The sequence below is a fragment of the Armigeres subalbatus genome, chromosome 3, assembly GCF_024139115.2.
Source record: "Armigeres subalbatus isolate Guangzhou_Male chromosome 3, GZ_Asu_2, whole genome shotgun sequence".
Classification (NCBI taxonomy): Eukaryota; Metazoa; Arthropoda; class Insecta; order Diptera; family Culicidae; genus Armigeres; species Armigeres subalbatus.
This window is the reverse complement of record NC_085141.1, coordinates 200,557,737-200,585,422: the sequence shown is the minus strand read 5'-3', so window position 1 is coordinate 200,585,422 and position 27,686 is coordinate 200,557,737. Positions and strand designations below refer to the sequence as shown.

General features: G+C 42.7%; 1 protein-coding gene and 1 long non-coding RNA gene across 7 annotated transcripts in view; one reads left to right on the top strand and one right to left on the bottom strand.

The window, feature by feature from the left end:
* Positions 1-27,686, top strand: part of LOC134225993 (slit homolog 1 protein) — a 334,401-nt gene that overhangs the window by 18,578 nt on the left and 288,137 nt on the right. The gene's annotated exons all lie outside the window — the stretch shown is intronic.
* LOC134224390 (uncharacterized) lies at positions 184-1,993 on the bottom strand. The gene is made up of 3 exons (XR_009982936.1): positions 901-1,993; positions 468-546; positions 184-413 (listed from the first exon to the last, which is right to left on the bottom strand). It is a non-coding gene; the product is annotated as an uncharacterized LOC134224390 (long non-coding RNA).

The following is a 27,686-nucleotide window of genomic DNA, read 5'->3' as shown; positions in this document are numbered from 1 at the left end:
GATTGCCGCAGTCGCCGATTACTGGTAGCAACCGGGCGAGATGGTGCGGAGTCAAGGCGAATATGCCGCTTTCGCAATGGCGGATGGTTGCAGGAGCTTGTCGCCGGGTGAGGGGTTCATAGGCGTTCGAACCGTGGGATGCCATCAACAATGGCGTCTTATGGCTGGCATTGGAGTTGGTGCGTCGCTAGAGGTGGCTCGTCGTCGCTTTCTCCGGCCGTTTGCTGGGAAAAAGCCCAAAATAAAAGAAAAAGGCCCTTGCCTCGGACCTAACCACACATTAGACCCCTGTGACGTCACTAACAATTATTCCACAATTTTCACAATAATACAATAAATTTTTACCTTTTTCTTATAGCTTTCACTTGTTTTGTCGATGTTTGTGTTCGTTCAATTAACTTTTAAGAGTCAGACTGAAATACAATTACTTTTAGGACAATTTTAACGCTTACTAACACTGTACATACTTTTTACAATGATAACTTTTACTAACACAATTTTAATTCGACGTACTATAGTTAGCCGTTTTAACTAACTGACTAACACCTAATTAAAGAGACAAAAACACAAAGTTATTATCAATTTCCCACCTTATCGGCCGCGACGATTGGAAATCGTCATAAAACAAATCGACGCCAAAACCGTCGCCAGCAGAAATGGCCATAAGATCTGTCAAATCAACTGTGAACAAAATTGTATATACTCAATAATCACATTATTTCCCAAAATTGAGCCCTGTTTTTAATGCAGATTGACATTATTTTCTAATAAAACTAACATAATTTTAGAATAAAGATGTTGGCGACGATTTTGATAGTGCCTAAAAAATGGTCGGCGCGTTTTGTTACCAAGGAAACAGACAATAAAACAATTACACCACATGAGGATTTACTTTCTAACCTCTATCTAATAAAAATCTACACACGCGCGCACTTCTAGACCGTTCTAGATTCACCAGCCAAAAGAGAACGATTCTGGGATTTATTTCCTATTTATAGGAAACCCAGAATCTAAGGTAAATAAATTTATGCTTTTCGCATTTCCGCAGCCTGTATTTGCGCTATTAACGCTCCACCTGTGGGCTGGAACCATCATTGGCTGATAAAGGCCGGTTCACACCGCACGAATATGAGCTGTCACTCTAGCATGACAGATCGCCGTGAGAGTGAGACAGGCTCAGCTCACACACCAAGTCACTGCGTGAGTGCCAACTATCTCATTCGGATGGGATATTTGTTTTGATTGAGGCGTATATTGTTTTGGGTGATTGGAGTATTTTGGAATTGTGGAGGAGCCACAAGTTAATAATGGAACCGACGGTTACAGATCTTAATATTGGAGTCCAAATGTTTTGGATAACTTGCTCGCAAATTTGAGGAAATGGATTATGCTTGAGTTTTAATTTATGCGAAATCACGATGTTTCGCTTCAAAAGCGAATAGAATTAGTCGAGGTTCTTGTCTTATGAGAAGAAAACTGCATTAACAAAGTAGAGCATGAGCATGATAACCTTACATGTCGTAGTTGCTACTCCGTGTTTTACCAGCACAATCGCAATTGCATAGAGAGCCAGTGGCTAGGACATGGGATTTGCGCTGAGCACCTCAATGTGCTCAGTTCAAAAGCTCTAGGAGGGTTAACAAACGGCGCTGGCCACGTCCTTTCGGGCTACCGTAGATGTAAGGGAATTGATAAAAGATGCAGTCACTCGCCACATTGTAAATCAAGAACACTTCTGCACTCGCCACGAGAATATTATTGGAATCTAGGGGGTAGGTTCTATGGAAGAGGCTCATCTTGATTAACAGGTTGCAATGGATGCCAAAACGAGCTTTCTTTCGCTCTTTTCGATTTCTAACAGTTACGGCTAGAATTAGTCAAGTTGTAGTTAAAGAATAGAAGATGGGCCCGGTATTCAGTCTATTTCTAATCTTAGCGATTGCTAAAACATGAGAAATATATGGAGAGAAAAAAAGGAGAATTGAACTTGGGATTGATCCTACGATCAGCTGCGTATGAGGCAGAAGTAATTATCATATGATTACCTTCCCGTACATGTTATGAGCACACTACAGAATAGAATACTAAAAATAAATCTGTATTGTTTTGTTATGTTCGTTTGCTATGGCATTTAATGCACGAATGTGAACTTTCGGATAAACTAACAAAGATTAGTCAAGGCGACGTTGGAAAGGGAAAAACGAGTATTTCAAATTACATGAACGCTTTCGATCCTTTCAGGAACATTCAGAGAGTTACGCTTCGGTATGGAATAACTCTATTAGTATGATTTGTATAAGAACCGTTTAGCAATGTCAGGAATTGGTACTTTGACACGGAACGACAAGATAGAGGAAACCTGCTACAGTCATGACCACCTGGAAAACGATGTACATAACAGGAAGAGACATAAAAGAAGACAATGTAGCTGCACCATGAGTTTGCATCGATGGTGATGCCAGTCTTGTCTTGAGATGTATTTATCATTCAGATACAGTTTCATATAAAAAAGAATTTGATGTTTCGCTAGCTCTGATGCTCCCTGAAATATCGTGTCAAATTTGATCAGTACTCGGAATATGACACAAATAGTGATGTCGATCACTATTTTTAGAGAATGTGCGTGTGATTGAATAACGCAAAAAAGAGCGGATAATAAATGCAGAATTTGCTTATCTATATGTGGCCGATAATTTTGCTTGTGTAAGGAATGAAGGCTTTTGAACGAATGCGAAGATGCACAAGATAGTGGTGCACTGCTAGCGTGTTTTGTCGATACGAGATAGCTGGTATTTATGCCATCATAGCATGCAAGATATAGGCTAGAAACCCAACTTCGGACGAAGTTTGTTAGATTCTCATAAAATTGCACTAAAAAACGCATCATTTAGTTTGAAGGTCAAACTCCGAGAGAAAGTTCGTTTCAGAAGAAGTTCGGAGCTGAAACTAGGGCGGTTATTGTGTTCGCGTACTTTGTTTGACTGCAGATCTACGGAATCAATACCAGCGACGACAGATCCAGTCAATTTATTTGTTTCACGGGTGACATGGACATTGTCGGCCGAACATTTGCAATGGTAGTAGAACTGTACACCTACCTGAAACGTGAAGCAACAAAAGTTGGACTGGTGGTGAATGCATCGTAGACAAAGCACATGCTCTGGGCGAAACCGAGTCCGACAGGGCCCGCCTGGGAAGCAGTGTTACGATAGACGGGGATACCTTCGAGGTGGTCTAGGTATTCGTCTACCTTGGATCCTTGCTAACGGCTGATAACAATGTTAGTCGTGAAATACGAAGACGCATCTGTAGCGAATGAGACGGGCAAGTGACAGATAAGAGAATGGAATATTTGGTAGGAGGTCGTGGTGTTGAGTTGATCTGCTTCGCTCAGCAGCTGGAGATTGACGTGCCAAAATTGTAGTAGAAAATCGTACTTACAACCACCTACAAAGTGCGATGGCCCTCTATGGGTTGAAGACCAGGAAGACAAACGTACAAATTGAATCTTGGAGCATATGAATGAGGTGAATGAACAACCGTTGGAGGAAACTTCATCTATTCAAACCGGAAATATCTGTTCGTTGCCTGAATATAAGACAATATTCCGTAGAAAATGGTTTTCGATTTCCTTGGCCTTTGAATGGTGCCTTCGGCGAATAAATCTTTGTAGTGGTATTTTCACCGAGTGTTTAATTAAATATAAGCTCAATAATACATTTACAATAAAAGAGAAAATCAAGGACAAGTTATAATTGCAAGAGACTAATAAAAAAGCCGGAGAGAAAGGGGTATGTGTGGGGCGAGACAGCCCTGTTGTATACCACTCTATATTCTATGCTGTTTATGCCGTCTTGGTGTTGGTGACAAGCAAGCAGCCAAGCATCGTTCTCCCTCAGTCAGAGTCCAACAGTGATCCGAGTAAGGCGATACCTTCGCCGAGTGCAATAATGCGCAATGGATGATTTCCTGGCGCAGCAGCAAGCTACACACATGCAGAGCAATATCAAACAACAGAAATACAAAAATTAAAACGGGTCTTTCATCGATTTCTCTTAATCATTATGCTTATTCAACATTGAATGATTACCTCCCGTGAAAATTTGATGAAAAAACTCTTCCAAACATTGTTTTGAGACCTGTTTCATTGGCACGACAAATAGTTGGTTTGGATTTTGCAAAGGGGGAAAAATAAACAATGGCAGGGATTGCTTTTGAAAGCTGCAATCTTTCGGGAATGGCAGTCAGAAGATGCGTTTAGGCGAGTAGTTTGTTGAAAAAAATTATCAGAACATTCGGTCATTTCCTTTCTGAATTACAGCTTCTGTTTCAATTTGCCCCGGTGTACCTTACTTCTATTAGTACTGCCTCGATTGTCACGGTGGTCACCGATGGTGGCATGAACATGACATGGGCTACACCACGGTACCAGGTCGCATCAAGAGTGCAATCAATACAAGTGAGGTTCGATACGGTTCGCGATCTGCCAAGTGATCTACGGGTAATGGCAAGAAATTTGACGGAAAACACAACAAGTGCAGTGAATACAGTTAGCTACATTAGTGCGACAAATGCTAGCAGTGTTTCGGGAGCAATAATCCAGCCTGTGGACGTCAGCTATCCTGAACAACAACCAGCTTACAGCATGTGCGCAATACCACAGCAGACTTTACCCAACGCCATACCTAGTGTTTTACCGGTTTCGTCTCATTGGGCCAACCCGTACGATTATCCTCGGAACCAATCCCATGTAAACTTTTCTCAAGCGAATTTAGGAAACCCAAACATTCCTTATTATCCGTATCCAACATTAAACAATCAGTTTCATCCTAATCCGGTCTTTTATCAAGACCTCCAATCCAACCAAATGCAGGCTTCCCAGTAAGGGAACCGACACCGATACAGTTACCGGTCCGTTCAAGGAGTGAGCCATTAACCACAGCACTACTGCCCCGAACCAAAATCCTTATCAGAACACAGTAATTAAAAGTTCTAATCTATATCCCCAAACAAGTACTAGAGCATACACCCCAGCTTCTACTCCCTCTTTGAACCCTTTCCAAGATCTGGATTTCGTACCGGGTGCCAATCGAACGAAAACTATACCGGTCGTTAAGTGGCCAATGCGATACGCGGGAGAGGACCGAGGTGCAGGTCTGAATACATTTTTGTGGGAAGTTAATGACTGGACTCAATCCGAGCTGATTCCAGAAACAGAGTTGCTGAGAGCTTTCGGTAACTTACTGACAGGAAAGGCTAAAATGTGGTTCATCAGCAACAAACACAGATTCACTACATACTCAGACCTCATTGACAGCCTCAAAACAACGTTTCGTGATCCAGACTTGGATCACTTCGTGCTGCTGGAGATTTACCAAAGAAAACAACAGAAGAATGAAAGCTTTCTGGAATTTTTCCTTGATATCGAGAGGAAATTTAAAAGTTTAACCAAACCTGTGTCCGAAGATGAGATAGCACAGACGGTGCGGCGAAATCTGCGCGCCGACTATAAACGTGCCCTCATTGGTCGAGAATTTCCAGATTTGTACTCGTTACAAATGGCGGGTCAAGAAATAGATGCAACGAACACCTACCTCTTCTTCAAGCCAACAGGAAACGCACAGACGAATGCTATCCAGGTGTCAGGAAAACCACCAGCTTTCATCCTTCCTAATAGAAATAATGACAAAGGCGCTCAACAATCCGGAGGTAAAGGCCCGCGTCAACGCCCCAATACATGCGACCAGCAGTATCGACCCAAACAGGGAATCAATTTAGCAAACAAGTGCGGAAAACATTCGTCCAAATGGGAAACTCCTAAAGGTGATGGTAGGAGCAAGGATACAAAACCGGAGAAGCCGTGTTCAAGTGACGGTGACTTTCAAGAGGGTGTACCTCAACCGAAAGGAGGTAGTGGATGGGAGAATCAACTGCGTACGCATGTGCCCTTGAATGATAAATTTGTTTGCTTCAACTGCCGAAGCCAACAACACACTACAGAGCAGTGCACACAAGCTTACAAGGTCCACTGCCAAGTATGTGGATTCTTAGGCTTTCCCACACATAAATGCCCTTTCTGTTCAAAAAACTCCCAGCGCCGGAAGGACAGGAGTCCTTCCAAGTAGAAACACTCCCAACTTCGAACAACCTTCTCTTACTAAATCTGACAGATACTTTAACAGCATTAGGTTACAGTCCTCTACCAGAATTCGAGGACAATACTGACGAAAATTTCCAATGTTCCTCAGTATTGTCAATCGTCAACGATAATCGACCCTATATAAAACCTAAAATCTTCGACACACCCATTCGTACACTTTTAGATTGCGGAAGCCAAAGAACACTGATCTCTTCTGACACCGCTCCGCTATGGAAAACTGGTAGTACTAGGATTTTTCCAAGCAATTTGATACTCACTAGCGCCTCAGGGGATGCTCTGAATGTAGTGGGTCGTGTGTTTCTACCTTTTTGGTTTGAAGACCAAACCAAAATAATTGAAACCACTATTGTCGAAGATCTGCCAGTCCAGTATATCGCTGGAATGGATTTCTTCACATCTTTTGATCTGCACATTACAAGGGGAGAAGAGATTCTATTCCTCGTAGAGGAGTGTACAATTAGTAACCCACCTTGTCTCGTCGAGCTAAGCTCCGAGCAGGTTGCGGCACTAGAAATAACTAAGACCAAGTTCAAGCCAGCTATGAAAGAGCTCGAGGTAACCTCGCTGGTCGAACATTCCATAAGACTGAAGGAAGAATTTAAGGATTCTCCGCCAGTACGGGTATGTCCCTATCCATACTCCCCAACCATACATAAGGCATTAAAAGGGGAGGTAGATCGACTACTCCATCTCAAGTGATCGAAGAGTCCTTCTCCGATTGGGCACTCAATGCCGTGCCTATTAAAAAACCCAATGGAACTGTTCGGTTATGTCTAGACGCGCGCAAGCTCAACGCCCGGACTACCAGAGACAGTTACCCTTTGGCTCACGTCGGTCGAATACTGGGACGGTTAGATAAGACTAGATTCCTTAGCACGATAGATCTAAAGGATGCCTTTCTGCAGATTCCTCTGAGCGAAGACTCAAAACATCTGACTGCGTTCTGCATTCAGGGGCGAGGTATGTTTCAGTACACGCGTCTCCCGTTCGGCTTGACAAACAGTCCAGCAACTTTATCTCGGTTGATGGATAAGATCTTTGGGGCTGGCGAGCTGGAGCCATGGGTATTCGTCTACCTGGACGATATAATTGTGGCCAGTGACAGCTTCGAGGAGCATATCTGTCTTCTTGAGGAGGTTACACGTAGACTGAGAAACGCAAATCTTTCGATAAACATCGAAAAGTCGAAATTTTGCCGAACTGAGGTTCCTTTTCTGGGGTATTTACTATCGAGTGATGGACTTCGACCCGACCCATCGAAAGTCCAGGGTATCCTGGATTTTGAAGCCCCAAAGACCATCCGACAAGTACGACGGTTTCTTGGGATGGTGAATTATTACCGTCGCTTCGTACCTGACTTTAGTACCATCACCACAATTAATTGCATATTATTCGGCAACTCGGCCGTACGAAAACCATCTTTTGCTAAATATCTTGGCTGTGCATATGCACAGCATATGTTTCGAAATGGACAAATTGATATGAAATTTGCGAAAAAAATCCACGTGTCTTGGAGGGACTCCTCAACCTCCTACTCTCTAGATAGGCGTGATAACCCCTACACAACCACTTAAAGGTCACGTTTGCGGAAAAGGCATCAGAATCCGAGTACCAACCTCCACCGCGGTTAGCTCTCTTTTTTGGAAATTGAATATCTTTCGGATGCTTGATTTGTCCAATCTCCACATGTGCTTTACTATTGTATACCCACAGCCAAGCGAGTGCACATTGTTTATTAAACGAGAGGATCGCACTCCATGCCCCCCAGTAACTGTCTGGGTGGGACGGTATAGAATGCGAATTCAATCGCACTCTGCTGTGCCAAAGGCTTGCTTGGCTAAAGCATTTGATGAGTTTGATTGCCTTAACGTAAGCGGTCGCGTGTACTCAGACGACTAATGTCGGTGAAAGACCGACACTTGATTACAATTAATTGCATATTATTCGGCAACTCGGCCGTACGAAAACCATTTTTTTGTTAAATATCCTGGCTGTGCATATGCACAGCATATGTTTCGAAATGGACAAATTGATATGAAATTTGCGAAAAAGAATCCACGTGTCTTGGCCAAGATATTTAACAAAAAAATGGTTTTCGTACGGCCGAGTTGCCGAATAATATGCAATTAATTGTAATCAAGTGTCGGTCTTTCACCGTCATTAGTCGTCTGAGTACACGCGACCGCTTAGGTTAAGGCAATCAAACTCATCAAATGCTTTTGTAAGCAAGCCTTTGGCACAGCAGAGTGCGATTGAATTCGCATTCTATACCGTCCTGCCCAGACAGTTACTGGGGCATGGAGTGATCCTCTGTTTAATAAACAATGTGCACTCGCTTGGCTGTGGGTATACAATAGTAAAGCACATGTGGAGAGTGGACAAATCAAGCATCCGAAAGATATTCAATTTGGTAAAAAAGAGAGCTAACCGCGGTGGAGGTTGGTACTCGGATTCTGATGGTTTTTTCCGCAAACGTGACCTATAAGTGATCTTGTTGTGTAGGGGTTATCACGCCTATCTAGTTAGAAAGTGGTTGAGGGTTCGAGTCCCTCCAAGACACGTGGATTCTTTTTCGCAAATTTCATATCAATTTGTCCATTTCGAAACATATGCTGTGCATATGCACAGCCAAGATATTTAACCATCACCACGCCAATTTCGGACCTCCTAGCTGGCAAACCGAAAATTGTGAAATGGACTTGAGAGGCGAACGAAGCTTTTCGGATAATTAAGGAGCGCCTCATTACAGCACCCATATTATCAAACCCGAACTTTGAGCAAGAGTTCATTGTGCAAACGGACGCAAGTGATCGTGCCGTAGCAGGAGTGCTCACTCAAATCCAGGACGGGTCGGAGAAGGTCATCAGCTTTGTATCCCAGAAATTGAACTCAGCCCAGCTAAATTATTCGGCAACGGAAAAAGAAGCGCTGGCGGTCCTTATGTCAGTGGAGAAGTTCCGCGGCTACATCGAAGGTAGTCATTTCACGCTGGTAACGGATGCTTCCGCGCTTCAATACATCCGTCACAACAAATGGCGTCCGTCATCCAGGCTCAGTCGCTGGAGTTTAGACTTGCAGCATCTGGACATGACCATCATTCATCGAAAAGGTACTGAGAACATAGTACAGTAGTCGTTCGATAACTGCAAAATGTTTACTTTTCAGTTATCGAATGCCGTTCGATAACTGCAACGCATTCTAGACGTCAAATGGTTGTCAATCGACGTCAGATGCAATAAAAGTGCATCCAAATGTGCAGCACAATGCAGCTGTCATTGAGTCTGCCGTCTGCAAAGAAAACAAACCTGCATCAGTTCCCACCATCCCGGTGATGGGGAAACAAAAACTAGCGGATCATCCATGGCAAATCGTCGCTATGGACTATATAGGTCCACTCCCCAAGAGGCAGGATATATGCACATCCTGGTGGTGCAAGATTTGCTCAGTAAATGGTGTCAACTACATCCCGTTCGAAGGATAGAATCGGGTAACCTCTGCAAAACGATCCGAGAGTGTTGGTTTCTAAGGAATTCTATCCCAGAGATCGTTTTGACAGATAACGCCACGACCTTTCGGTCGAAAGACTTCGAAGCTCTGCTCAAGCAGTACGGAATCAAGCACTGGACAACATCGTAACATCACAGCCAAGGAAACCCGGTTGAAAGGCTCAACCGGTCCATCAACGCAGCGATACGGACGTACTGTCAAAAGGACCAGCGTGGTTGGAATACCAGGATTCCCGACATCGAGCATGTCTTCAATAACACTGTGCATTCCGCCACAGGCTTCACTCCATTCTTCGTTACTCGAAACCACGAGATCGCTACAAGCGGAGACGATCATCAGAGGATGCGACACAAGGAGGGGTATGAAGGAGGAGAAGAACGAACTCAGAAGCATGAGCAAATATGTGGAGAAGTATATGACCTGGTATCGAAAAATTTACTTAAAGCGTATGAATCCGGAGCTCAGCGGTACAATTTGCGCAAGCGGGCACGTCCGGAAGAATTCAAAATGGGTCAAAATGTATACCGCCGTAACTTCAAGCAATCGAACGCAGGAGAATACTACAACGCTAAGCTAGCGCCTATGTATTTGCCCTGTCGTGTGGTAGCTAAACTCGGTTCAAACTCTTACGAGCTTGAGGACGCTGATGGTAAAAATGTGGGTGTCTGGCCAGCGGAGCACATAAAGCCTTAGTTCCCGTTGTTCGCGAGCGATCTATACTTCCCCCATAACCTATCTGTTTCCTGTAGGCAATATGATACACCGCGGAATAACTTCAAAGTAACTCACTCTCCATGCCACATAACGCAGTTTGTCTCTCTCGTGAGAATTGAGAGAAGATGGCATGCTGTGAGTGGTGTCGATCTCCTAATGTGAATATCTTGTTTTTCTCTTAGGAGATTTTCCATGTTCGGGAAAACCCATAACGTTATTTTAGGCCGGCCGCATATCAATTAAGTTTTATATTCAAAATCGATCGTTAGAGAAACTAAACTATCTTCCAATATTGAAAGAATTTCCAATTAGAACATTCTCTATCGATCAAGCCATGAGTGAGTATGATGTACATCCGTGAGTCTTCGAGTAAACGGAACAGAAATGGGTAGCAGGGAGGGACTGGTCATTTGTTCAAACATACTCCGACAATTTAGGATTGAGCAGCGACGAACCCGTGACGGTTAGATGGGACGAAGCTAATTAGTCAACCAGCACAATCTTGTCTATAGACAAGATCCTACGGGTGTTCGAGGAGCCGAAAATATACCTTTGGATTCACCGTGATGGCGTGCCAGATCACGGGGATCCCCCAATTGCGCGTATTCGAATCGAGCACCTTATAAACCATAAAACAGCTTTGCGATCAACGTAAATTTTGTTAACTTGTTACTTTGTTTATTATTTAAATGTTGATGTTTTCATTCTTGGTTCTGTTTTGTTAGTAAATATGATTGTTCTTTTTTCTGTTGATAAAAAAAACAAAATTAAAAAAAAAAAAAAAATACACATATTTATTATTTTTTTTTATTCTACCTCGGTGGAAATGTTACATTTCAACAAATGTCCCATAATAACAAACTTAAAATTATCTAAAACCTATTATAAAATTTATTCGTTAGGAGTTAGGAAACTGTTATTATTGTTAAAAAATTGTTATTTGGTATCACCGCCACCGACATCCCACTCCGACAGTACGAAATTGCCGAGAAACGCAATGCCAAAAATGTTCGGGAGTTGTCTTCCGCCCGAACGAATGAAACTCGGTCTACAAGGGGGGTTCTGGTGGATCAAGCGAACGAAGTTCAGTCTCTTCTGTTCGAGTCGTCAGTGCGATAAGACGTGTAACTTCTAAAAATCTCGGAAAAGTGGTCGAGTATCCTCCAAAGTTACTGGTGAGATCGTTCCGTTTCGTGACCGACGTGGCGTTCCCTACAAGTGAAGAGCCCTCTTATTCGCGAGTTTTATCAGACGAGTGTAGTGACTAACGCAAAAACCCCCACGCGATCGTGGAAGAGACTGGTCCATAGGGCGTGGTTGAAGATCCACGAGGCAGTGCCAAAAATCACTATAACATTCGCAAGTGAAAATTCCCCCTATACATCTCCCGTAGTGCAAAACTGTTGTGGAATTGTGAAATTTCGTGATCTTTCGTTGTCGGAATACCTCCTCGTCCAAGGAAGAAATACGTGAACGGGTCGAGTTTGATCGATAGTGCGGAGTGACGCGGTTACAACGGCAGGCGGCAGAAAGGAGAAGCCCTTCTCCCAACGTAGAAATTTCCACTCGGCTAGGAAAGCTAGATTGCCCCTGGGATGAGTCCAAAAGGTGAGTCGCATGTTCTATTTTCCTACGTAAGCTAAACAAACTTACAATTTATTTCGTCAACCGACGTAGACTAGTACTTATACAGTATACATGTTTTTCTTTATTTTCTTAATGCTATAGATACGTTTTTATAGTGTATAAAAATAAAAATAGTTTGGTTAAGTAGTGTTTAATTTTGCGATTTAATGTAAATTTAGATGTGCAGGTTTAGTTAGTTAGTTTTTTTTAGGTTCTGCCGAGACATTGTAAAGTCAATAGTTTCGCAGTGTTGATTATAGATGGCCATCATCTGATTGAGAGGTCCGAATTTTGCATAATTTGTACGGCAGTGATAAATTAAAAATGTATGTCGATGACGCAGTTGTCGAGATGGTATGTAGAAATTTAAGCTGTGTTGTTAAATTCAACAATCGCCTTTGATGAGTGAGTTTGATGAGTAGAACTGTCAATATTTTGTTTCATGTAGTTCATCCGTGACAAACATGATTCACTCAAGTGTCGCACAGTCTTGTTGCATTTAGCTTTAATTAGGTTCTGCAGCATGACGTCACGAATGAATTCGGTCCTCGTCAAATGAACTTTTTTGACAGTTCAGTAGTACTTTCCACTGACTCCGACGAGGACTCCGACAATGTTCGAGTTCGGGATTGGTTGGCTGCCCCCGAGTCCAACGCGAAGTACTACTAATCTGTCATCAGTTTGAGGTTAGATACAGACGCTGCAGAACCTAATGCTGCTGATGATATTCGTGTTTATCAAGACCGGAAATGTCAAACATAATTTACAAATACAGTGATCGTTCGCTAATTGGGGCACGACCTCACCCCAACTAGCGAATGCCGTTCGCTAATTGGGGCGTTTTGACAAGCGTCAATGTTGTTTACTTTTTGCGTTGAACAAAGGAAAGTTTTACGCGCCAGAAAATATCGATCCCGCCAAACACGGAAACAAAACGTCAACGCGTTTTTGACATCACATTCTGACGTTTGACTGCTTTTTAATTGGGTTTCGCCCCAATTAGCGAACCCCCAACTAAAAAGCGCCCCAACTATAAAAACCCCAATTAGCGAACGTTCACTGTATGCAGTACGGTACCGGCACTACGTAGTAACGAATTTGTTTTTTCTTTTATCCACCCTGTTAATCAAAGACGTTTGTTTTCAGGAAATTGGAATTATTTGGAACCTATGAAAATGGCAAAGAATATAAGGCAATACGGCATTTTCATCTTTAAGAAATTACCTTTGGGAATCCTTGAAAAACTCCTACGAAAACCCTGAAATTCTTAGGATTTTCCTCCAGAAAAATCTGAAAAAGTACCAGGAATCCGTCCAATAATTTAACCTGGAATTCCTTAGTAAATATTTCCAGGAAATTCTGAAAAAATACCCGACAAAATTCTATTAAAAACTCATCCGGAATCTTCGCCCAGCAATTTTTTTAGCGCGAGAGTGATCGGTAACCAATAAGTGTTGCCCCAGAAATTCATTACGCAGTTTTTTAATGAGCCCTTCCGATAGTTTTTCAAGAATTCTTTTGGACGCTACTCCAGAAATTCCTCCAGAATCAACTGTGAGGGTTTGTCTGAACAGAATTCCTCAAGGAACTCTTCCTGAAAAAATAGAGAATATATCTAGAAATCCTCCAGATGATACTTAGGTATTTTTTCATAAATTAGGGAATTCTCCGGAAATATTCTTTGGATATACCTCCAGAAACTCTTTCGAAAGTTCCTCCGAAAATACCTTCGACAATTGTTCTTTCATTTATTTTATCCAGAATCTCTCCAAGAATGTCTTCCGGAATTCCTCCGAAAATTTCAACCATCAGCGAATTTCTTCGCGAAAGAACTCCCGGAGGAATATTTAAATAAATTTCCTAAGAGAATTTCCAAAGGAATTTCCGAAAGAATTCCTGGAGGATCTTCTGGAGAAATCCCTAAGGAAATTATTGGAGGAATTATCGACGGAGGAACTTTTCCGAAAAAAATTTCAGAGCAATTACTGAATGAACTGTCGGAAGAATTAATGAAGGAACTGTCGTAGGAATTACAGAAGGAACTCATGAAGGAACTGTCGCAGGAAATTTGAAAGGAATAATCGAAGGTATTCCCAGAAAAATACGTAGTCCCTGAGGATTTTTATGAACAAGAACAAGAATTGAGTTCCTGGAAGGAACTTCGTGTGGAATTCCACTGGAGAAATTTTCGAAATATTTCATAAAGGAATTTTAATGGAATTCCAGAAACAACTTCAAAAGCAATTACTGAAGAAAATCCCAATAAACATCCGAGAGAAATTAAAAAAGTAATTGCCAAAGGATTTCTTAGAGGTATTCCCGGGTGAATACTTATAGAGGAATTCCCAAATCAATTTTCGAATAAAACTGGGGGAACTGCGAAATTTCCGGAAGAATTTCTGCAATAATTAATAAGGGAATTCAATAAATAATTCCAGGATGAATAAATGGGGAAATAACATTCGAAATCATCGGAGAACTTCCTAAGTAGTACAAGAATGTATTTCTGAAAAAAGATCCAGGAGATCCAGGATTCCAAGAATTCCTCCGGAAATCCCTTCAGGAATTCTTCCAGAAATTCCTCCAGGAATTCTTCCGGAAATCCCTCCGGAAATTCCTCCAGGAGTTCCTCCGTAAATTCCTCCAATAAATCCTCAGGAACATCCTCCAAGAATTCCTACGGAAATTCCTCACTAAATTTTGCCAGGAATTCCTCCGGAAATTCTGCCAAGAATTCCTTCGGAAATTTCTCCAGAAATTCCTCTGGATATTCTACCAGAAATTCCTCCGGGAGTTCCTAAAGAAGTTCCTCCATGAATTTCTCCGGAAGATTATCTAGAAATTCTTCCGGAAGTTCCTCTAGGAATTCCTTCGGAAGTTCCTCCAGCAATTCCTTCGAAAGTTCCTCCAGGAATTCCTTGGGAAGATCCTCCAGGAATTTCCTCGGAGATTCCTCCAGAAATTCCTTCGGAAGATCCTCCAAGAATGCCTCCGGAAGTTTCTCCAGGAATTCCTCCGGAAGTTCCTCCAGGAATTCCTCCGGAAGTTCCTCCAGGAATTCCTCCGGAAGTTCCTCCAGGAATTCCTCCGGAAGTTCCTCCAGGAATTCCTCCGGAAGTTCCTCCGGAAGTTCCTCCAGGAATTCCTCCGGAAGTTCCTCCAGGAATTCCTCCGGAAGTTCCTCCAGGAATTCCTCCGGAAGTTCCTCCAGGAATTCCTCCGGAAGTTCCTCCAGGAATTCCTCCGGAAGTTCCTCCAGGAATTCCTCTGGAAGTTCCTCCAGGAATTCCTCCGGAAGTTCCTCCAGGAATTCCTCCGGAAGTTCCTCCAGGAATTCCTCCGGAAGTTCCTGCAGGAATTCCTCCGGAAGTTCCTCCAGGAATTCCTCCGGAAGTTCCTCCAGGAATTCCTCCGGAAGTTCCTCCAGGAATTCCTCCGGAAGTGCCTCCAGGAATTCCTCCGGAAGTGCCTCCAGGAATTCCTCCGGAAGTCCCTCCAGGAATTCCTCCGGAAGTTCCTCCAGGAATTCCTCCATGAATTCCTCCGGAAGTTCCTCCAGGAATTCCTCCGGAAGAGGAATCTTCGGAGGAACTTCCGGAGGAATTCACAAAAGAACTTCCGGAGGAATTCCCAAAGGAATTTCCGGAGGAATTTCCGTAGGAATTCTTGGAGGAAGTTCCGGAGGAATTCCACCGGAAGTTCCTCCAGAAATTCCTCCGGAAGTTCCTCCAGAAATTCCTCCGGAAGTTCCTCCAGAAATTCTTCCGGAAGTTCCTCCAGAAATTCCTCCGGAAGTTCCTCCAGGAATTCCTCCGGAAGTTCCTCCAGGAATTCCTTCGGAAGTTCTTTCAGGAATTCCTCCGGAAGTTCCTCCAGGAATTCCTTCTGAAGTTCCTCCAGGAATTCCTCCGGAAGTTCCTCCAGGAATTCCTCCGGAAGTTCCTCCAGGAATTCCTCCGGAAGTTCCTCCAGGGATTCCTCCGGAAGTTCCTCCAGGAATTCCTCCGGAAGTTCCTCCGGAAGGAGGAATCTCCGGAGGAACTTCCGGAGGAATTCCCAAAGGAACTTCCGGAGGAATTCCCAAAGGAATTTCCGGAGGAATTTCCGTAGGAATTCTTGGAGGAAGTTTTCCTGGAGGAACTCCTGGAGAAACTTCCGGAGAAATTATTGGAGAACTACTCCCTGGAGGAATTTCCGTAGGATTCCCTGGAGGAATTTCCGTAGGAATTCCTGGTGAATTTTCTGGAGGAATTTTTGCAGGAATTCATGGAGGAAATTCCGGAGGAACTTCGGGAGGAAATACCGGAGGGATTCTTGGAGGAAGTTCCAGAAGAATTATTGGTGGAACTTCCGGAGGAATTCCTAGAGGAATTCCTGGAAGAATACCCTGAGGAATTCCTAAAGGAATTTCTGGATGAATTTCCAGAGTAATTCCTGGAGGGATTTCCGGAAGAATTCCCGTAGAAATTCCTGGAAGAATTCTCTGAGGAATTCCTGGAAAAATTCCCTGAGGAATTCCGGGAGGAGTTTCCGGAAGAAGTTCCTGAGGAATTATTGAAGGAATTACCGGAGGAATTCCTGGAGCAACTTCCGGAGGTACTTCCGGAGAAATTCCTGGAGGAACCTCCGGAGGAATTCCTGATGAATTTTCTGGAGGAAATCTTGAAGGAACTTCCCAAGGGGTTCCTGGAGGATCTTCCGAAGGAATTCCTGGAGGAACTTCTGAAGGGATTCCAGGAGGAACTTCCGAAGGAATTCCTGGAGGAACTTCCGGAGGAATTCCTGGAGGAACTTCCAGAGGAAATCCTGTAGGAACTTCCGGAGGAATTCCTGGAGGAACTTCCGGAGGAATTCCTGGAGGAATTTCCAAAGGAATTTTTGGAGAAATTTCATGAGAAATTCCTGGAGGAAGCTCCGAAGGAATTCCTGGAGGAATTCCTGGAGGATTTTCCGGAGGAATTCCTGGAGGAATTTTCGGAGGAATTCCTGGAGGAATTTCCGGAGGAATTCCTGGAGGAATTTCCGGAGGAATTCCTTGAGGATTTTCCGGAGGAATTCCTGGAGAAATTTCCGTAGGATTTCCTGGAGAAATTTCCGTAGGATTTCCTGGAGAAATTTCCGGAGGAATTCCTGGAGAAATCTCTGGAAGAATTCCTGGAAGAATTTCCAGAGGAAAACCTGGAAGAATTTCCGGAGGAATTCCTGGAAGAATTTCAGGAGGAATTCCTGGATAAATTTCCGGAGGAATTCTTGGAAGAATTTCCGGAGGAATTCCTGGAAGAATTTCCGAAGCAATTCCTGGAGGAATTTCCGGAGGAATTCTTGGAGGAATTTCCGGAGGAATTCCTGGAGAGATTTCCGGAGGAATTCCTGGAGGAATTTCAGGAGGAATTTCTAAAGGAATTCATGGAAGAATTTCCGGTGGAATTCATGGAGGAATTTCTGGAAGAATTGCTGGAGGATTCACCAGAGGAATTCCTGGAGGAATTTCTGTAGGAATTCTTGGATGAAGTTCCGAAGAAAGTATTGGAGGAATTACCGGAGGCATTCCTGGAGGAATTTCCGGAAGAATTCTTGGAGAAATTCCTGGAGGAATTTCCGTAGGATTTCCTGGAGGAATTGCCGTCGGAATTCCTGGTGAATTTTCTGGAGGAATTCCTTTAGGATTTTCCGGAGGAATTCCTGGAGGAATCTCCGGAGGAATTCTTGGAGGATAACATGGAGATATTCATGAAGGAATTTCTGGAGGATTTCCTGGAGGAATTGCCGTTGGAATTCCTGGTGAATTTTCCGGAGGAATTCTTGGAGGAAAACATGGAGGAATTCATGAAGGAATTCATGGAGGAATTCCTCCGAAAGTTCCTCTAGGATTTTTTCCCGAAGTTCTTCCAGGATTTTTTCCGGAAGTTCCTCCAGAAGTTCCTCCGTGAATTCCTCCGGAAGTTCCTTCACGAATTCCTCCAGAAGTTCCTTCAGGAATTCCTCCGGAAGTTCCTTCAGGAATTCCTCAGGAAGTTCCTTCAGGAATTCCTCAGGAAGTTCCTTCAGGAATTCCTCTGGAAGTTCCTTCAGGAATTCCTCTGGAAGTTCCTTCAGGAATTCCTCCGGGAGTTCCTCCAGGAATTCCTCCGGAAGTTCCTCCGGGGATTCTTCCAGATGTTCCTCTGGGGATTCCTCCGGAAATTCCTCCAGGAATTCCTCCGGAAGTTCCTTCAGGAATTCCTCCGGAAGTTCCTCCAGAAATTCCTCCGGAAGTTCCTTCAGGAATTCTTCCGGAAGTTCCTCCCGGAGTTCCTCCAGGAGTTCATCCGGAAGTTCCTCCAGGAATTTCTTCGGGAGTTCCTCCAGAAATTCCTTCGGAAGTTCCTCCAGGAATTATTCCGGAAGTTCCTTCAGGAATACTTCCAGAAGCTCATTCAGCAATTCCTCCGGAAGTTCCTACAGGGATTCTTCCAAATGTTTTTTTCAGAAATTCCTCCGGAAGTTCCTTATAAAATTCCTACTGAAATTCCTTCAGGAATTCCTCCGGAAGTTCCTCCAACAGTTCCTTCAGAAATTTCTCCGAAAGTTCCTTCAGAAATTTCTGCTGGATTTCCTTCATAAATTCCTCCGGAAAATCTTCTAGGAATTTCCGCGGAAGCTACTTCTGAACTTTCTCCGGAAGTTTCCCAAGAAATTCCTCCGAAAGTTCCTTTCGAAATTCTTCCGGCCTTCCTTTGGAAGTTCCTTCAGAAATTTCTCCGAAAGATCTATAAGAAATTCCTCCGAAAGTTTCTTCGGAAATTCCTCCTGAGTTCGCATTAGAAATTCCTACGAAATTTCAGGAGGAATATCAGAAGGAGCTTCCGGAAGAATTTATTCCTGAAGGAGCTTCTGGAGGAATTCGTGTAGGAACTTCTGCAAGAATTTCTGAAGGAATTTCCGGAGAAATTCCTGGAGGAACTTCCAGAAAATTTTCTGGAGGAACTTCCGGAGTAGTTCCTGGAGAAACTTCCGGAAAAGTTCCTGGAAGAACTTCCGGAAAAGTTCCTGGAAGAACTTCCGGAAAAGTTCCTGAAACTTTCGGAGGAATTCCTGGAGGAACTTCCGGAGGAATTCTTGGAGGAACTTCCGGAAAAGTTTCTGGGACTTCCGGAGGAATTTCTGAAGGAACTTCCGGAGGAATTTCTGAAGGAACTTTCGGAGGAATTCCTGGAGGAACTTCTGGAGGAATTTCTGGATGAACTTCTGGAGGACCTTCTGGAGGAATTTCTGGAGGAACTTCTGGAGGAATTCCTGGATGAACTTCTGGAGGAACTTCTCGAGGAATTCCTGGAGGAACTTCTGGAGGAATAACTGAAGGAACTACTGAAAGAATTCCTGGAGAAACTTCTGGAGGAACTTCTGGAGAAATTCCTGAAGGAACTTCTGGAGGAATTCCTGTAGGAACTTCCGGGGGAATTCCTGGAGGATTTTCCGGAGGAATTCCTGGAGGAACTTCCGAAGGAATTTCTGGAGGAATCCGGAGGAACTTCCGAAGGACTTCGTGGAGGAACTTCCGGAGGAATTCTTGGAGGAACTTCCGGAAGAATTCTTGGAGGAACTTCCAGAGGAATTCCTGAAGGATCTTACGGATAAATTCCTGGAGGATTTTCCGGAGGAATTCCTGGAGGATCTTCCGGATGAATTCCTGGAAAAACTTTTGGAGAAATTCTTGGAGGATCTTTAGGACGAAGTACTAATAAAACTTCAGGAGGAATTCCTTTAGTAACTTCCGGAAAAAATTCTTGAGAAACTTGCGGAGGGATTCCTTGAGGGACTTTCGGAGGAATTTCTGAATCCTGCAGATACTTCTCTTCTAATCCTGGATTCTTTGGAGAAACTTCGGGGGGAAATCGTGTAGAAACTTCTGGAGCAATTTCTGGAGATACTTTTGGAGGAATTCCTGAAGGAACTTCAGGAGGAATTCCTTGAGGAACTTCCCGAGAAATTTCGTGAGAAACTTCCGGAGGAATTTCTTGAGGAACTCATGAAGGAATTCCCGGAGGAACTCACAAAGGAATTCCCGGAGGAACTCACAAAGTAATTCCCGGAGGAACTCACAAAGTAATTCCCGGAGGAAGTGTTGAAAAAATTGATTTCCTTGAGGAATTTCCAGAGGAATTCCTGACGGAATTTACGGAAGAATTTCCGAAAGAAATCCCAGAGGGATTCCAGAAGGAAGAATCCCAAGAGGAATTCTTCCAGGAATTCTTGCAGGATTTCCTCAGGGAATTCTTTCTGGAATTCTTACGAGAATTCCACCGGGAAATTTCGAAAGAGTTATTGAAGGAATTCTCGGAGGACCTTCCGAAGGTATCCCAACGAACAATTCAGACTGAACAAGCTATTTTTTTAGCTGAAGAAGCTTATTTTCTACGAGATAACGCCTTTTTCAGCTTGCAATGTTTGTTGGGATTCCCGAGTAACTTTCAAAGGAATCTCGGAGAAACTCCTGAAGGAATTTTGGCAGGACTTTCCGAAGAAACTCCCTAAGGAATTTCCGGAGGAGCTCTCAAAGGAATTCCTAGATAAATACCCGAAGGAATTTCCGGAAAAATTCCTGAATAAAAGAGGAGTAATTAGTAAAGGAAATCCTGGATGAGAATTTTTGGAGAAATTCTCAAAATACTTTCACCGGAATTCCTTAAATAATTCCATCGAGAATTCCTCTGAGAATACCTACAGGAATTCCTTTGAGAATTCCTCCAGGAATTCCTGCGGGAATTTCTTCAGGAACTTTTCTGGAGAGTCCTCTGGTAATTCCTCCGAAAATTTCTTCCGAAATTCCTCCAGGAATTCCTTCGAGAATTCCTTCGGGAATTCCTCCAGAATTTCTTCCGGAAAACTCTCCGGGAAACTCTTGGAATTTCTCCGGGAATTGATCCGGCAACTCCACCAGAAATTGCCTCAGGTATTTCTTTGGAAATTCCTCCAGGAATTTCTCCGGAATTCCTTCAGATTTTTTTCCCAGAAATTGTTACGGAAATTTCTTCAGAAATTCTTCCAGGAATTTCCTCGGGAACTTTCATAGAAATTTGCTCAGGAATTACTCCAGCAACTTCTCCGGGAGCTCCTACGGAAATTCCTTCGTTAGTATCTCTGAGAAATCTTCCGGGAGTTCTTCCGGGAATTCTTTGGAGATTCTACGGGAATTTCTTTGAAAACTCCTCAAGAAACATTCCCCCGGGAATACCTTTGGGCACTCATCCAAAAACGCCATCGAGAATTCCTTTGTGAATACCTTGAGGCATTCTTCCGAAAACTTCTCCGTTATTTTTTTCGGGAAATTTTCCGAGAATGCCTTCGGAAATTCTTCCGGGAACTCTTCCGGAAATTGCTTCGGGAACTCATCCGGAAATTCCTCCAAGATCCATTTCCTCCAGGAGTTCCTTCGGAAATTCTTTCGTGGAGAACTTCCGGAAAAGTTCCTGGAAGAACTTCCGGAAAAGTTCCTGAAACTTTCGGAGGAATTCCTGGAGGAACTTCCGGAGGAATTCTTGGAGGAACTTCCGGAAAAGTTTCTGGGACTTCCGGAGGAATTCTTGGAGGAACTTCCGGAGGAATTCCTGGAGGAATTGCCGAACTAATTCCTGGAGGAACTTCAGGAGGAATTCCTGAAAGAACTTCAGGAGGAATTCCTGGAGGAACTTCCGGAGGAATTCCTGGAGGAACTTCCGGAGGAATTCCTGGAGGAACTTCCGGAGGAATTCCTGGAGGAACTTCCGGAGGAATTCCTGGAGGAACTTCCGGAGGAATTCCTGGAGGAACTTCCGGAGGAATTCCTGGAGGAACTTCCGAAGGAATTCCTGGAAGAATTTCAGGAGGAATTTCTGGAGGAACTTCCGGAGGAACTTCCGGAGGAATTCCTGGAGGAACTTCCGGTGGAATTCCTGGAGGAACTTCCGGAGGAATTCCTGGAGGAACTTCTGGAGGAATTCCTGGAGGAACTTCCGGAGGAATTCCTGGAGGAACTTCCGGAGGAATTCCTGGAGGAACTTCCGGAGGAATTCCTGGAGGAACTTCCGGAGGAATTCCTGGAGGAACTTCCGGAGGAATTCCTGGAGGAACTTCCGGAGGAATTCCTGGAGGAACTTCCGAAGGAATTTCTGGAAGAATTTCAGGAGGAATTCCTGGAGGAACTTCCGGAGGAATTCGTAGAGGAACTTCCGGAGGAACTACTGGAGGAACTTCCGGAGGAACTCCTGGAGGAACTGCTGGAGGAATTCCTGGAGGAACTTCCGGAGGAATTCCTGGAGGAACTTTTTCCGGAGGAATTCCTGGAGGAACTTCTTCCGTAGGAATTCCTGAAGGAACTTTTTCCGGAGGAATTCCTGGAGGAACTTCTTCCGTAGGAATTCCTGAAGGAACTTTTTCCGGAGGAATTCCTGGAGGAACTTTTCCCGAAGGAATTCCTGGAGGAAATTTTTCCGGAGGAATTCCTGGAGGAACTTTTTCCGGAGGAACTTTTTCCGGAGGAATTCCTGGAGGAACTTTTTCCGGAGGAATTGCTGGAGGAACTTTTTCCGGAGGAATTCCTGGAGGAACTTTTTCTGGAGGAAATCCTGGAGGAACTTTTTCCGGAGGAATTCCTGGAGGAACTTTTTCCGGAGGAATTCCTGGAGGAACTTTTTCCGGAGGAATTCCTGGAGGAACTTTTTCCGGAGGAATTCCTGGGGGAACTTTTTCTGGATGAATTCCTGGAGGAACTTCCGGAGGAATTCCTGGAGGAACTTTTTCCGGAGGAATTCCTGGAGGAACTTTTTCCGGAGGAATTCCTGGAGGAACTTTTTCCGGAGGAATTCCTGGAGGAACTTTTTCCGGAGGAATTCCTGGGGGAACTTTTTCCGGAGGAATTCCTGGAGAAACTTTTTCCGGAGGAATTCCTGGAGGAACTTTTTCCAGAGAAACTTCCGGAGGAATTTGTGGAGGAACTTCTGGAATAAATGAACTTCTAAAAAACTAGAGGAAGAATTGCTGAAGAAACTTCCGTGGGAATTCCTGAAGGAGTTTCCTGAGGTATTCCTAAAGAAACTTTCGCAGACATTCCTGTAGGATCTTCCGGAGAAATTCCTTGAGGAAATCTTGAAAGAAATTCTGGAGGAATTCCTGGAGGAACCTTCAGATGAATCGCTGGATATAGTTTCTGAGGAATTCCTGAAGAATCTTCCGGAGAAATTCGGATTGAACTCTCAGAGGAATTTAGCGAATTGCCCACGGAATGCCTAGAAAGAATTCCCTGAAGAATTTCCGGAGGATATCCCAGAGAAATTCTCGAAGAAGTTCTCCGAGGAATTTTCGAAATGATTACAGGAAGAACTCCCGCTGGAATTCGTGAAAGATTTTCCACAGAATTTCCAGAAAGACTTCCTGGGGGAATTTCCGAAGGATTTTCCGAAGAAAAGATTCCTTGAGTAAATTTCCAAAGGATCTTCCTGAATTCTCCCAGAGAAATGCTTTGAGGATCTTCAGGATACATTACCTAATGATCTCCCGGAGGATATTTCAGAGGTGTTTCCTAAGGAATTTAAAAAGAAATTCCAGAATGATTTTCCGGAGAAACGCTCAATGGAATTTGTAATGAAAATTTTCTAAGGATCTCTCGGAGGAATTTCCGAAGGTTTTTCCAAATGATTGCCTGGCTAAATTTCCTAAAGATCTTCCTGAGGAATTCTCTAAGTTTCCCCCGGAGTTGTTTCCGAAGGATCTTTTGAAGGAATTTTTCCACAGCTTCCTCCAAGCATTTTTCAATTAGTTTCTTCGGGATTTGCTCCAAGAATTCTTTCGAGGGTACATACACGAGCTCTTGCAGGAGTCACTGGAAATTTCCGGAGGTATTCCAGATGAATTTTCGAAAGAATTCGTGAAGAAGTAATGGTAAGAAATCCTGGAAGAATTTTCGTAGAAATAATTGGTACTATTTTCAAAGCAAGTTTAAAGAAAATATTGGTAGGAGTTTTCCTTATATTGCCAATAAGGATTCCAGAAGGAATTTATGAAGAAACTCTTAAAGAAATTACCGATGGATTTTGTGAGTAATGGTTTCTGAAAGTATTTTCGGAGATGATTTTCCAAATGTAATCTTATACTAATGACACACTGGTGGTATAAGTACCACGGTCTTTATCAAAGATAGTCTTGGAATAACTTTCTTGTTCTTTTGTACTATGGCACAAGTACCACAGGTGTGTCCTTAGTATTAGCAGATTTTTCGAAGATACCGTCGTCGGGGGTGACAATGGGTCAAATGGGGGTGAGAATGGATCACTGTTTCAACTACATAGTTTGCTTGTAGAATAGATTAAATGTATCTGGCAAGAGTACTAAATTATAAGAGACCTTTTAGAACGATTTTGTTATCCAACCTCCACATTGTCGGTGAGAGCGCTGACCCATTCCCCCTAGTCACCCCCGACGGCGGTATTACAAAAAAAATCCTCAAGGAATTGTTGGAACGAGTGCCGAAAGAATTTCTAGAATTCCTGCCGATATTTTTGGAAAGATAGATGTTAGATTACCGATGGATTTTTTGATATTTATTTCAAATATATATGGGTTAGTTACCATTTCCATTAAATCATAAAAATAACATGAGCTGATTATAGCGTTTGAACAATCTCATACTGGTTTCGGAGATATCTTGAAGCTTTTCAATTAATTCTTTTTTCGAATAGGTAGCTAAAATGGTACAGGCATTAAATCTTCGTGTTCCTAATGGAAGTAGGGCTTACGGACATGGGGTCCCCATTGTTGGTTCATCTTTTCGAGTAGTAGAGATGTGGTGGAAATTGAAGATGAATATCTGCCATCCTCTGCAATGCTTTCTCCATGCCCATAAAGTTGATAAGCTCCCATCTAGCAGTTGCTTCAAAGCGCCCAGTACGTCAATGCCTGTAAATGTTGTGCTTCCGTAACAAAATGTCCACCAAAAGCAGCACCGGTTCCGTGGCCAAGATCGATGAGTTCATGGAAGCGTGTTCACGTTGATTTTGCTGGTCTTATCAACGGAGTGGACGCACATTTGAAGTGGCCTGAAGTTGTGGCAACGGAGCGAATCACAATCTCTGGCGAAGCATCTTTGCTCGGCTGGGAATGCATGAAACTCTCAAGAAGTTCTGCAGTGATAAGAGCCCTAAAATATGTTTGTTACATTTTTAAAACTAGCAAGAAATGTTACAGTTGCCTACCTTATGTAAGTATTCCGCTCCTTGTTAGGTAGGTGCAAGTCGTAACTATTCAATTTATAAAGGATAGTGGAATTCAACCGAGTATTTGAAGCTCTATTAGCGCGAAACAACTTTCATTCTGCTTTCTATTCCGGTGAAAACAAACGAACTGTCAAAATATGTGATGCCTTCTTTTTCTGTACTGCTATTTACCATCAGCCCATCACAATCCACCCTACGATGGATAGACCTGTGCAGCGGTTCATTAAATTCACTCACCCGATGGATTTTGACATTTGAGCGGGTCGTCTTCTCGAACAAAAGTTCATTTTGCGTTCATTATGCGACCCGCTCAAACGTCATAATTTCTTGGGGGAGTTCATTTTGCGTTAGTCTATTGATGTGTTGCATGGTGGATGCAAATGAACTTTTTATCGTGTAGCACGACATCCTTGTGACAACATCAGCAAACTCATCAAAAAACGATAAGTTGAATTTAACAACACACCTTTAATTTCGATAAAATGTTTGCTGAATCAATACGCTGCGAAACTATATCGTTAATAAATGAAACCATTGCAGTTTCACGACGCTCTTTCAAAGATTGAATGTTTATAAGCTTGTAGCGTGCCTCATATGATGGAAGTGGGAATGTTGTCCAACCTAATTTACGAAAAGCAAATAATAGGAATTGTTTTTGTACTGATTCTAATTTTTCTTCGTGTGTTATCGAAAATGAAGACCATACAATGCTGCAATATTCCAGTATCGACCTTACATAAGCAATATATAATGTTTAAATTGTATATGGGTCGTTTTATAAAACCCATCATATTATTTGCTTTATGAATAATGGTGTTGTAATGGTCGATGAACGTTAGTTTGGAGTCTAAGATAATTCCTAAATCCCTAACTCTATCGCATTTCTCTACAACCTGGTTTCCTAATGTAATTGAGAGATTTGATGCTGTTCTTTTTCTGCTAAATGATATAAGGTTACATTTTTTTTACATTCAGTTGCAATATGCTTTTATTGCACCATTCGTAGAATGTGCATATTTCGTTCTGGAATATGTTGAGGTCATTTTTATTTCCTATTTCCAAAAAAGAGCTTCATGTCATCTGCATAGATTAACACTTTAAGTTTGGCAAGAATGAAGGAAATGTCGTTTACATATATTATGAATAATAGAGGCCCCAAATGAAAGCCCTGGGGGACACCTGGCTTGAATGGGTTTTGATCTATTGTTGTTAAATTTTATAATCAACTAGTCGACCCAGCAGACGTTGTCCTGCATAGTAGGCGGAAATGCGTGTGTTGTGAACTGCTCATGCGAAATTTCCATACGAATGTTAATTTTAGTTTTTCATGATTTACTTATCCCTGCCCATGATTTTCACATGAGGAAATGTCATATAAACCCGTCGGAAACTAGGTATAATGAACGTTTCCGCTGAAGGAATGAAGAAAATCCATCCAGCCGTTTTCGCGTTATGCGGATACGAACACAGACCATTTCATTTTTATTATATACCGCCGGAAATAAGTATAAAGACAAGCATGATTTTCATACATTTTCATCATGATTGAGGATCGATATCTCAATTCGCAGCGATTCGATTTGGCTGAAATTTTACTAGGCACCTGTTTTTAACTTGAACTTTCGATCTTTGAGTAAATTGTATACATCTCTGTTGATTTTGACCTCAAAATCTGGAAATAATTATAAAGACACCACTTTTTTATATGGAGCTCCATACAACGGAACTGTCTTTATAATTATTTCCAACAGAAACGCGTATAACCAGAATATATGCATAAATGTAACTATCATTGAATAAAAATTCAAGTCATTTTAGGCTTGTTGGCAAAAAATCAGCCCAATTGAATCGCTACGAATCGAGATATTGACTTCCCAATATGGCCATTTTGTATGGAAACCGTGCTTGTCTTTATACTTATTTCCACCAGTGTATAGAAGATTGGCGATCAGTTAAGTAGGATTCAAGCCATTTGAGTAGTCCTGGCCCAATTCCAGTTTTTTACAATTTGAATAGAAGCATGGGTATTATAGATTCAGTAGAAAACCGAATTATAGCCGCTATCGAAATTGAATTTTTCTCACAATCCATACGTTAAACCTAATTTCGGAAGTAGTGCGCTGTATAGCACATCACAATAGAGGTAATAAACTATAGAGGACGATTGTCGCTGCGGTTCCCTTTGTTATCGTTCTCAAACATGTTGGGTACCTATCTGTCAAAACGTACTGATTTTTCCTTTGTTGACATTTAGTGCCATATCTTCGCCAGCAAAATATGTTTCGCCAGTGACGACAGCGACAATCTTCCTCTATAGTTTATTACCTCTATTCACATCACTAAATGAAAACAGCGCACCACTTCCGAAATTAGGTTTAACGTATGGATTGTGAGAAAAATCCAACTTTGTTAGCGGCTATAATTCGGTTTTGCACCGAATTGATAATATATCT